Here is an 11,031-nt window from a genome sequence, read left to right on the forward strand (position 1 = left end):
TTAAACGAATGATCGCGCATTTGAAATTTTCTATAGATTCGTAATACCAAGTTACATAATTGAGAGCGTAGGAAGCAGATTGATTAGCACACGAGGAGAAAGGTGAATGTCCATATAGATTGGTGGTCTAAGCTTTGTACGAAAAGTATGTATATACGCGCGCAAATACATATAGCAGCGTGTGCATGCGTGCGTGCATGCGTCTATACATACGTATAGTAGGAACGCTAAACGAGTTGCATCGAAATCCATGTGGGTGTCATCGCAAGCACGTGAAAAAAAAGCTTTGAACGTTACTTACAACAACACGTTTGTACAATGTACACGTTGAAACGAACAACTGCTTGACGATTACCCTCCATACTTATGGGGATCTACAAACGCCATCGAACACAATCTTTAGAGAATTTCTGTAATAGTAATTCGTATATACGTAAGAACCCGTAGCGTATACGGTAGCGATTCTCGTAGCCCATTTCGTTAAGATCCATTTTACGTCTTGCCTACGATAAATACGAAAATATATAATGTACGGTATGTAAATATACTTTATATGTATCTCAATAAAGAATAAATTATATACAACACGGTTGCTTCGCTTTAACGCTTCGTTAACGTCCAGAGCGACTCGTTATGAGAAATATACCTGAAGAAAAGTGATGACGATCAACTACCAGAACGTTCAAATCTTACCAAATTTTTTCTAACCAGGTATGTAACAATTAAGCCGAGAAAAATACAATCGAAATATGCAATCGAAAATCATGAAATGTAATGAGATCTCTTACGGCAGACAAACGATGCATTTTTTCGCGCATTTATCTGTCTATGCATACGCGGCGTTTCTATATGTAGACGTTTGTGCACGTGTGCACCCCTCCAACGTAATGCATGACACGGAATAGTGAATGTAAAACTGAGCGTAAAGAAATTGAATATTTCAAAGATTCTACACGAACAGATATAAAAGGGCTTAGGACATAGAAATAATCAGTTTGAATTGCGTTTGCGTCAGATTCGTCTAAATTTTCCAATGTTTTCGTTTAAAAGAGTATTCCAAGTTCAAACGCGCTTTTTTTTAAGCAAATTTGATATCTTTATATAGGTTTTTCACTTAAAATTCGCCATTTAGCAAGTCAAATTGACTCTTTTGCAAGTCAAATTCACCCTTCTGCAAGTCAAATTCATCCTTTTGCCTTGCAATTTGACTTGCAAAGGGATGAATTTAAAGTGTAAAATCTATATAAAACAGCTATAAAAATTTCTTCGTCAAAATGTATTATACAGGTTTAATCGATATAGTAGTTATACACTGATATATGTATAGAGAACAGAAATTTGTGATAGGATAAATAGCTACCCGTTTATCAATTGTCTTGTCAAAGAGAAATTTGACAATTACTTTTTGACAACATTGAAAATTGTCTTATCTATTAATATTTATAATCGTGAGTATTATTAGCGTAAATGATGAAACTGTAGGGACTTTGAAAGTTTGTAGATATAAAGCGCACAGGTGAAGGATGACCAGCGAAGCGTGATGTTTTCTCGGTCTACGGTTCTTTCAATGTCCTTCTTCTTCCGTTTATTGTTGCATTTCGTCTCGCTCGCACGTACTGACCCGAATAGGCGCGTACCACCTTTTGAACTATTGCTCCTCCAAGAACGACGATTAGCGTGAACAAACCGCGTCAGGAACTTCCTAACACGAGAGAGAGAGAGAGAGAGAGAGAGAGAGAGTGCCACTTGAGGAAACCTAGCCCATCATCGCAATTAAATATTTGTATTTTCTTCTTTTTCATTGACTTTGATCAAATTAATGTTCATTACAATCCAATCATTTCAACTTTGTTGCTTCTTAGTTATTCGAAAAATTGGGACGCAAATCCTAAATTTGAACGATATTCTTGTCCTTTTAGACAATGCAGGAGTTGCCAATTTACGTGCACTTACTTTGTATTTTCATACACATGTGCAGAATACTGCAAGGACAGAGCCGATATCCACCGCGGTTGGTGGCACAGCCGAACGTGTACGGTCGTTCGATCGTACTCTCTTATGTGCATACGTTGCAAAAGAGAAACATCGATATATACATACATGCATTAATATAGATTAAATATGAAAGGATTAGATATAGAAAGGAGGATTACAATTGAAAACTATAGACTTGGGTTGCAATTTGGACAAGTTTGTTTTGAAATAAACGATACTAGTATTTTTTGCTAAAAATGAATAACTTTTGGTCGTGGTATTTCGACTTGAAAAAAAATGTCGTCTTTACGCATGTGCTACGAAAAAAGGTAAGAAGACAGCCACGCAACATGCATACGCAGTCAGCGAGCAAGCAGCAATCGAGCGGTGTGTGCCAGTGGCGTTTCTAACAAATTAACGGGCCGATATCTCTAAGGCTGCTGCCTTCTGGCTCCTCCTCCCGGCTTCTCTTATGGGGCCGGCCATACGTTCTCTCTCTCTTTCTCTCTCTCTCTCTCTCTCTCTCTGGAGCACACTCTCTCGAAAGAGAGAGGAGAAAGACCAAGGGGCCCTCCTCGGCGAGATCATTTTTCCTTCCCCTCGTGCGGTATTTGCAAACTGAATAATAAGTACGCGCGCAAAGGAGAGATATGCGCGCACACGTTCTTGGATCTTTGCGTTCCGCCTTCACGCAGTTCGCGGTACTGCTGCCGCTGAGTATCTCGATCGGGATTGGTCAAGAGTACCGCGATGGGACGGCAAATACTCTTTTTTTTTCTCTCTCTCTCTCTCTCTCTCTCTCTCTCTTTCCTCTTGGTACTTACTCTCTCAACCCCCTCTCTTTATCTCTCTCTCTCTCTCTCTCTCTCTCGGTTTTCTCGCGGTGGACCTACTTTGGATACGGTATACATGCACGCACGCGCGTGTCGTGTCCAGGACCACGATTAAGACGAAAGAGAGAGAGGATTAGAGTCCTTTCATTGTTTCTATTACTTTGGGCTGCTAATCCAGCTTTTACATATGCAACTTTAATAAACGCGTGTCCTATTTGATCCTATTTCAAAGCTATAGCCATTTTTAAGTTTCGACAAAGAATGCCACTTCCATGTTTTTTCCAATTCTTCCATTCCCCGTTTTTTTTTTTCTTTCAATATATTCTTTCTACGGGTTTTTGTCTATACGTTATGAATATTAATAGCACCCTGATCAATTAATAAAGGAGACTTATATAAGTTAGTTAGCAGTTAGAAAAAGTCGATAAAGAAAAAGCATCTTTCTTATTCGAGATTCTAGCTCGTCTTCGTGCTCCTCCTACGCAAAATATCGTCTCTCTCTCTCTCTCTCTCTCTCTCTCTCTCTCTCTCTCTCTCTTTCTCTCTCTCTCTCTCTCTCTCTTTCTCTGTTCCTTTTCTTTTACCTTTACGGTGCAATCGCACACGTGGTCGTTTACACCTTTTTTCTGTGTTCCATGGGATGCCATTACAACATTTCCTTTACAACGTTTTCTTTACATCTCGCCAGACACGAATTCTTCATTATTTCAAAATATATCTTTGAGATTACTAACACGATACGTGATACATATATATATAACGTAAAGATATATTATGCAGATGCAGGGAGTACAACCGGACATGCAGGGCAACCAATGGTACAACGCGAACAAATTCGTGATCATCGTTTAAGTGATCGACCCCGTCATTGATCGGACGCTTACAAAAATGCTATATCAGTTTGAATAAAATCAAACTTGTGATAATGACGTTAACGCGTGACTGACATTACATATATGCATAACGATTGCATTACTTAGATGACGATATAATTGAAGCGAGCTTCTTATCTTGAAATATTTTAAATATAAAAAATAAGAAAGGGACGTTCTGCATACGTATATATATGAAATATATATATAAAGAAATTTCACTTCGGTTGCGTATGGGGTTTTAATCAATCCAAAAACTGTTTTCCAAAAGCTACCTGATGACGCACAGACACACGCAATAGGGGTATAAATTAATATAGATTAATTTGAAGAAAGGTGTCCCTAGGAAAAAGTTGAAAGAAGAAAAATAATTGGTACGGTCTTTAACACGAGAGAGCCGTTAGTCTCTCTTCCGGCGAAATCTTGTACCTATATGGCGGATACGTTAAAAGTGGATTTTCCAGGTGAATTATTAAGAATGGCTTGGCTAGCTGACAAAAGGAGAGCGGTAGATTCGTGAAAGCAACTCTCCTCTAGCTTTCTTCGTCTGATGGTCCTCTTCTTTTAGTTTGCCGATCACGGTAGGTCGTCTTCTTACGGTCGTAGTCTTCCTTCTCCATCTTCGTCTTTCTTATTATTTCATTCTTTGTTTCCTTCTTAAAGAGAAGGCCTCTGAGAGTTCACGTTGGCACGTTACTGCGCGTTCCGTGCTAAAGAAGTCTCTGCCCTCCTCGTTCTTTCGCTAGGAAATAAGAAATTTTCTTGAGAGATGCAAGCCTTTTGCGAGGGAGGAGGCCTAGCCAAGCGAACATAGTTAATTTAGATTGTATCGCGTGAGAAGCAGGAAATGACGAAATATCCTGGACTCTCCTGACTTATACGCGTTTTACTCGCGTATGTGGCACCCTCGACTACTACTACTACTACTAATACTATTGCTAGTACTACTACTACTACTACTAGTATTACTATCTACTAAAATATAATATACTCCTTCTTCTTCTTCTTTTTCTTCTTCTTCTTCTTCTTATTCTTCTTCTTCTTCTTCTTCTTCTTCTTCTTCTTCTTCTTCTTCTTTTTCTTCTTCCTTCGAGGCTGGTGCTCTCCTCGTGACCGAGGTCGCGAATTCTTACTCGACTCTTTTACAATATTCTTCAGTGGGAGAGAGAGAGAGAGAGAGAGAGAGAGAGACCAACGACACGCAACGACGATGATGAAGTATTTTTTTTTCTTCTTTTCCTTTCTTTTCATTCTTTTTCAAGAATTTCATATACTCGTATGTTTTATGTGTTTTAAATGTTTGTTTTTTCTAGAAATTCGAAAATGATTAAAAGTACGAATATCTGCAAAGTTTTGGATAAGAAAATAAAAGAAAAATAATAAAGTCGGCTATTTTCAATTTCCACTTTAATTTCGAGAATGATTCTTACGAAATGCGTCTAACGTTTCGTATAGAACGCGAAGCTCATTCGTCGAAGCTCATTCGTCGAAGCTCATTCGTCGAAGCTCATTCGTCGAAGCTCATTCGTCGAAGCGTGACAAAGAATTATAAGCTCATAGCTCGTCGTTAAATGACGAGCAACGGAAGTATAGAAGAATCATTTGTTTCGCATGATCGAATACGGAAAGAGTTATATATCTCTAATGAACCTTTTAAAATGAAGAATAAAAGGAAAGATTTACGGTTAAGCCTCTGTCTCTTTAAAATGTAGGTAGAAAATATAGGTCAACTTAAAAATAATCATATTTTGTAAAACTACACATACAATGTTGGTACTTTAAAGAAATGTAATTCTAAATAAATAATAGTAAATTTGTATAGAGAGATAGAGAATGATAGAATGGAGTAAATAAAGCTAATAATAGTTTTAAAAAATAAGTTAAAAGTATTTCATTGAATTGAATAATCGAGTAAAGAGCAATCGGCTTGTTTATATCCGATTATATGCGACTTTCGACGTTCCGAAATATCGAGTTGTGTAGCGTAGGCGTAGGTGATGCAAAGTTGACGACGGGTCAGTACTCTAATCCTCGAAGACACGCGAAAGTCACTTTTCTCCGTTCCACTCCCATGAAGCTTGGTCACCTGAAGAGAGTTACTATGGCCAATTAACCCTTTGAGAACCGTACGGTTCCCGGGCACATTACCACTTCCGACGTACCGAATAGTTATCGCTATGTAAACCACTTGATTTCGTCGAAAGGGTTCACGTCGAGTTAACCGACGAACGCACCCGCGTGTGTTCACCCATTTCCAATTTCACTACGAGTTGGAAATAAAAAAGACAAAGGACATTGAATCTTATTGAATTTTCAATATTTTCCATAGCGGGCACAATCTATTCTCCTACATCTATACCTACGTCTATTTCTATGTATACTACATCTATCTGGGATAAATTTCAAGAGTCGAACGAAGAAAATGAGTAATTAATTGATTAACATCCGAAAAGAATATTTTTATCGTGTATATGAATTATAGCGCATTCGACGAATCAAAATGAGTACTTGATGAGAAAAAAAAAAGAAAAGATCCTTTAAAGAAGCATTTATGAATAAAAGAAATAGCGCGTTTGGTTGCGGCAACGGAACAATCGTATACTCAAAGGAGAAGCAGTTATAACCGCTATACGCGTGCATCGATAATATTACAGAAGCTCATTAGCGATCCAGGAACGTCTATCCCCTTCCAACGAGTAATTATCTGTTACAAGCAAACCTCCTCTCTCCAAGTATATATGTACATAGGTAGGAGAAGGCGCAGATCAGCGCAACGATTAAGCTCAAAAATAGTTCATGGGAATCTCGCGTAAGTTAATCTCCATCGCATTAACGTTGTTCCATACGTACAATAAAGTATGTGTATAAAGTGCTTGCCGAGAAGGAAACACCTGTGCTATAAGTTTTTTTTCACTTATTTAACTCGTCACTCATTACTCATTCAAGACCGATGAAAACACGCTTCTTTTTTTTTAATTAATCTCTATCATTACAAATGTTCAGTTTTTATCTCTCTCTCTCTCTTTTTCCTTTATATATAAATGATATTTTTCATTTCAGTATCGCGTACTTGACGAATCAATTTTATAATGTAATTAAACAATGTGTGTGTGTGTGTGTGTGTGTGTGTGTGTGTGTGTGTGAGAAACGATATAGCTATTCTCAAATTCGTTAATGTAAGTTTCGATTTTGAAACGAATAAGACGCGTGTATATAGTCGTTGGATTGTACGCGCGAGTTGCTCGCACGTTCTTTTCAGTCTAGATAACGTCTGAAGGAAAGTCAGCAAAGACTCTTAAATCTCTCACCTGTGACTCGAGTAGTTTACAACGTGTGACCGTCGTCGATAGCGAACGCACTCGAAAGTTCAAAGGGGCCTAACGCCAAAGCCTAACGCCAAAGCCTAACGCGGACAAACCAAGACGTAGTAGCACCATCTTTTTTCCGGAGCATAACGACTGCACGGTCTACTTTTTTGCGCGATAATCATTGCATATTGTGATTTATTATTACAATTTTATAATCGATTCTCTTCTATCGATTTTGACCTTAGTAATAATACAATTTTGATAATACAGAGAAACTTTTTAGGGACTGACTTATTAATCGTAAAAGTTCCAAGGTAGATGTATATAGATGGATATAGACAAGTAAATACATATTATTACGGACTATATGGGTACGTATATAGTTAAGAATTTGGCGAATGGAAGGAAGGATAGGTCCTCCCTCTCTCTGTCGTCGTAGTGGGTCTAATACGCGCACGCAGTCGCCGCGTGTCGATGTGGGTAGGGTTATTAGCCCAGAAAGCAAGGCCCCTGCTTCCGGTGTAGACACTTTAGTTGGAGAGTTTCTTAACCCCTTCTTCTAGAGGTAGCTCTCTTACCTGGACTGACTTGGCCTGGCTTGGCCTAAGACTCTCCGTGTCCTCCGGCCTCCGGCTCCGTTCCGTTCCGTTCCCTTCCGTTCTCGGTCGCGGTCGCGGGTACTAGCATGTGTCGCTTTCTGAAAAATCAAGACAAACTTATATATATCTCGTTACGGATACTCCTAGTATGTGGATATATATGTCCCGTTCAATACATAGCTTTAATCTAAAGGATCATACTCATAACAAAGGTGTTATCGATTTAAACGCGTTATCGAATTAATTATTGCATTTAGGTAGCAGGTCGGTGCGTCGAGATACAAAACGTATTAAAGACAAAAGAACCAATTAATGATTAGAATAATTAAACGTGACCCTAGATAAGTGCATACAGATTTACATCTACATGCGTAGATGGATACATACGTACATACAATGTCTTTTTCAAGATCTCAGCGATTAAAGAGAGGCGGTAAGACCCTCGTCGCTCGTTATCACGCAAAACGGTACCCTATTTTCTGCTTCCTTCGTTCTCACGCAACAAATTAGGTACCGATACGTGGGATTATAATCTTTCGAATTACAAGCAACGTAAGATCATGATCATCTTCCTCTCGTCTCTCATGCATTTTCAATTTCATCTTCTCCCATTAGACGTCCTCTCTAATGAATGTAAAATATAAACTTATGTTACTTTTTTTTTCATCGCTCCTCATTATCGTAATTTATTTCAATATAATATTTAAAAAATAACTTTTCACACACACACACACACACACACACAGATAATTTTCTTGCTTTCTGTAACAATAGATGATTATTAAAAAAAAAAGATCAAAATGTTAATATACAAGGTGTACATTTAAACGAGAGATGTTAATTGTTATACAGTATTATATTATGTAGTTGGTATTTTTCACATTATATTATGCGTTATGATTGAAAATCCGCATAGACGACATTTAGTTTCTCCCAACTAATCTATTTTTTCCTTCCCCTATCATCTTGTATTGTACATATACCTATATATCTATCTCTCTACCTAGATCGCGCCGGATTTACCCAAAGAAAGAAGGAGTTAGCAAAGAAGGAGTTTGCTGCTTCGGTGTAGGGAATGGAACGGATGTCTGGTGTGTAAGGAACCGCTAAAATGGTGTTCCCTCTTATCCGAAGATCTAGAGCGGCGATGCGAAGAAAGCCACGCGGAGGACTATACGTAAAGGTAAAAGGGGCCTCATGACTGGTTGCTTGCTTTCCTTGGGTTGCCTGGGTTACTACGCTTACTTTGCTTCGTTCCTCGATTCTTCTTTTCTATCCTTTCAAATCTTTCTTTCTTCCTTCCTTCCTTCCTTCCTTCCTTTCCGATTTCGTTTATACTATAGTATATACACCATAGCACCATGGCACCATGGCACCATGGTATCTATGTACTTTTCGCGATGCCGTTAGCCTAAGGAGGCCAACTTACCGAGTTGAAAAGAATGAAATAAGTGACTTGTACTTTATTCTTTCGTAATGAGATGTTTCATACCTAATAGCATAAATTATTAACGTGTTAATGACGACGACAATTTATAGACTATGGCGAGTGGCGAATAATTGTCCAAGGATTTCTTACCAATTATGATGATCAATGATATAAGTCTAGGTAGATAGGATTTTAATCCACCCTCGACATATACATGTACTTAGATTGCACAATTCAGAGGTGTTAATTCGTATAAGGATCTTTCGAAGGATATCACAAATTCAACCTTGCCCCGTTTTATGCCTTCCCGTAAAACAACAATGGAAACGCAATGGTACAATACATTTCACTTTTTCGCAACGCGTTTAATAGAAGGTAGAGGGTGATGGGATGTGTATGGAAAGAGGACAGGAGAGATAAAGGTGGGGATATTTGGCCTAAAAGTTATTGCGAGATTTCCTTAACAGGGAGAGAAAGAGAGATAGTAAAGAGTAAAGAGTATGTACTGGGTTTGGCCGTGTACTGTAAAAGGCTGTTAATTATCGTCTTTCGAAATGAACGTGTACCTCGAAAACGTCCATTCCGCGTTTCCGTTTTCGAGTGGAACTTTCTTACATTAGATGGTATATCGCGTTTCGGATCTCCACGGAATTCGATTTATTCTTTGTCGATTTGTTATTTGTCAAATGAATAAGATTAAAACGAAATATAATAAATGAAGAAATAAGAGGAATGCATGTGTAGAAAGGCAAAAAGAAATATCGCGTGCGGCCATTGGAGTTTGACACAAACCTAAGTGAAATATCGTCATCGACGTGAGAGATTCGCGCGTTTGGAAGATCCTTATCGGTCAAGAGAGTAAGATGATCTCTGACCTCTAACCAAACTCAGGGAGCAGTTTTATGCGAGCTCCCGCGGCGCGTGAATAAGAGCCTTTAAGTCTCCTTTCGTTCTCTCTTTCTGTACGGCTTTTAAAAGAAGGATCTCTGGAAGGATCCAGCGATCTGTTGGAATGTAACGTAGCATCGGTGGGTCGGACGACTGCTCGGACGGCCGGTCCTATACTCACAGAAAAGTATTCGCCTTTCCTTCTCAGCTTAAAGGAACCTACGGCACGCGGCCAAACCTACGGCTGAGCCAAACCTACGGCTAAGCCGCGTGCCGATAAATAAACCCTTTGGCATTTTACGCGCGCACGTCTTATTTATCTTTTCCTTTTGCAACTCGATAAGAAATACTTTTTGTACATACATGAATTCGACTAAATATATATATATATATATATATTTAAAATGTGTCGACAAACGATTAACATTTTTCCCGTTCGAAGCACCAATTTCTAAGATTTTCAACCCCTAGCTCGATGCCGTCCAAATAAAATTTCCGAAAAAAACATAGAAATTTCTTTTCCCTGTTCTTGCACAAGGGAACAAAATCAATAGAATATTAGAAACATGTTGCATCCTTCTCCAACGTCATCCTCTTTCTCTTAGACTCGCACACGGAAAGGCGCGTGGTCACGGTTGTATGCCCTCGTATGTGATCACATTACGAGATATATGTATGTCCTTTCTCGGTAGAGGCGAGAATGTGGGCGTAAAGCCACGTTCTAACGTTCTGCTACTGGCATAAAAGCCAAGCTAAAGGAAACAGGAACGATAGAGAAGAACGTTATCAGTAACGTAGCTCTCCGAACGTTAAGTTTATTGCCGATACGTGCCGTTTATCGGACCATGCTACATTTAGTTAATTAAACAGCGCGCTCGTGTACTCGCCATTTCTCATTTATCTCTTATATAAAAGATCTATATTACATTTCGCATTTCCCTTAGAGAGGCATACCTACTTTTATTTCAAATATTTCTCTTTAGAAAACCGATATAAAATTGGAAATACTCGAATGCATCGTTTCAAATGAAATACGTTTAAATATCGATATCTCGCATATCGAGAAGTACAGTAACGTTGCAACAAAAGAAACATCCAAAAATAGCATTTTTCCTAATAAACAACTGA

Source organism: Polistes canadensis, unplaced genomic scaffold, assembly GCF_001313835.1.
Source record: "Polistes canadensis isolate GaletaPanama2010 unplaced genomic scaffold, ASM131383v1 scaffold_285, whole genome shotgun sequence".
Lineage (NCBI taxonomy): Eukaryota > Metazoa > Arthropoda > Insecta > Hymenoptera > Vespidae > Polistes > Polistes canadensis.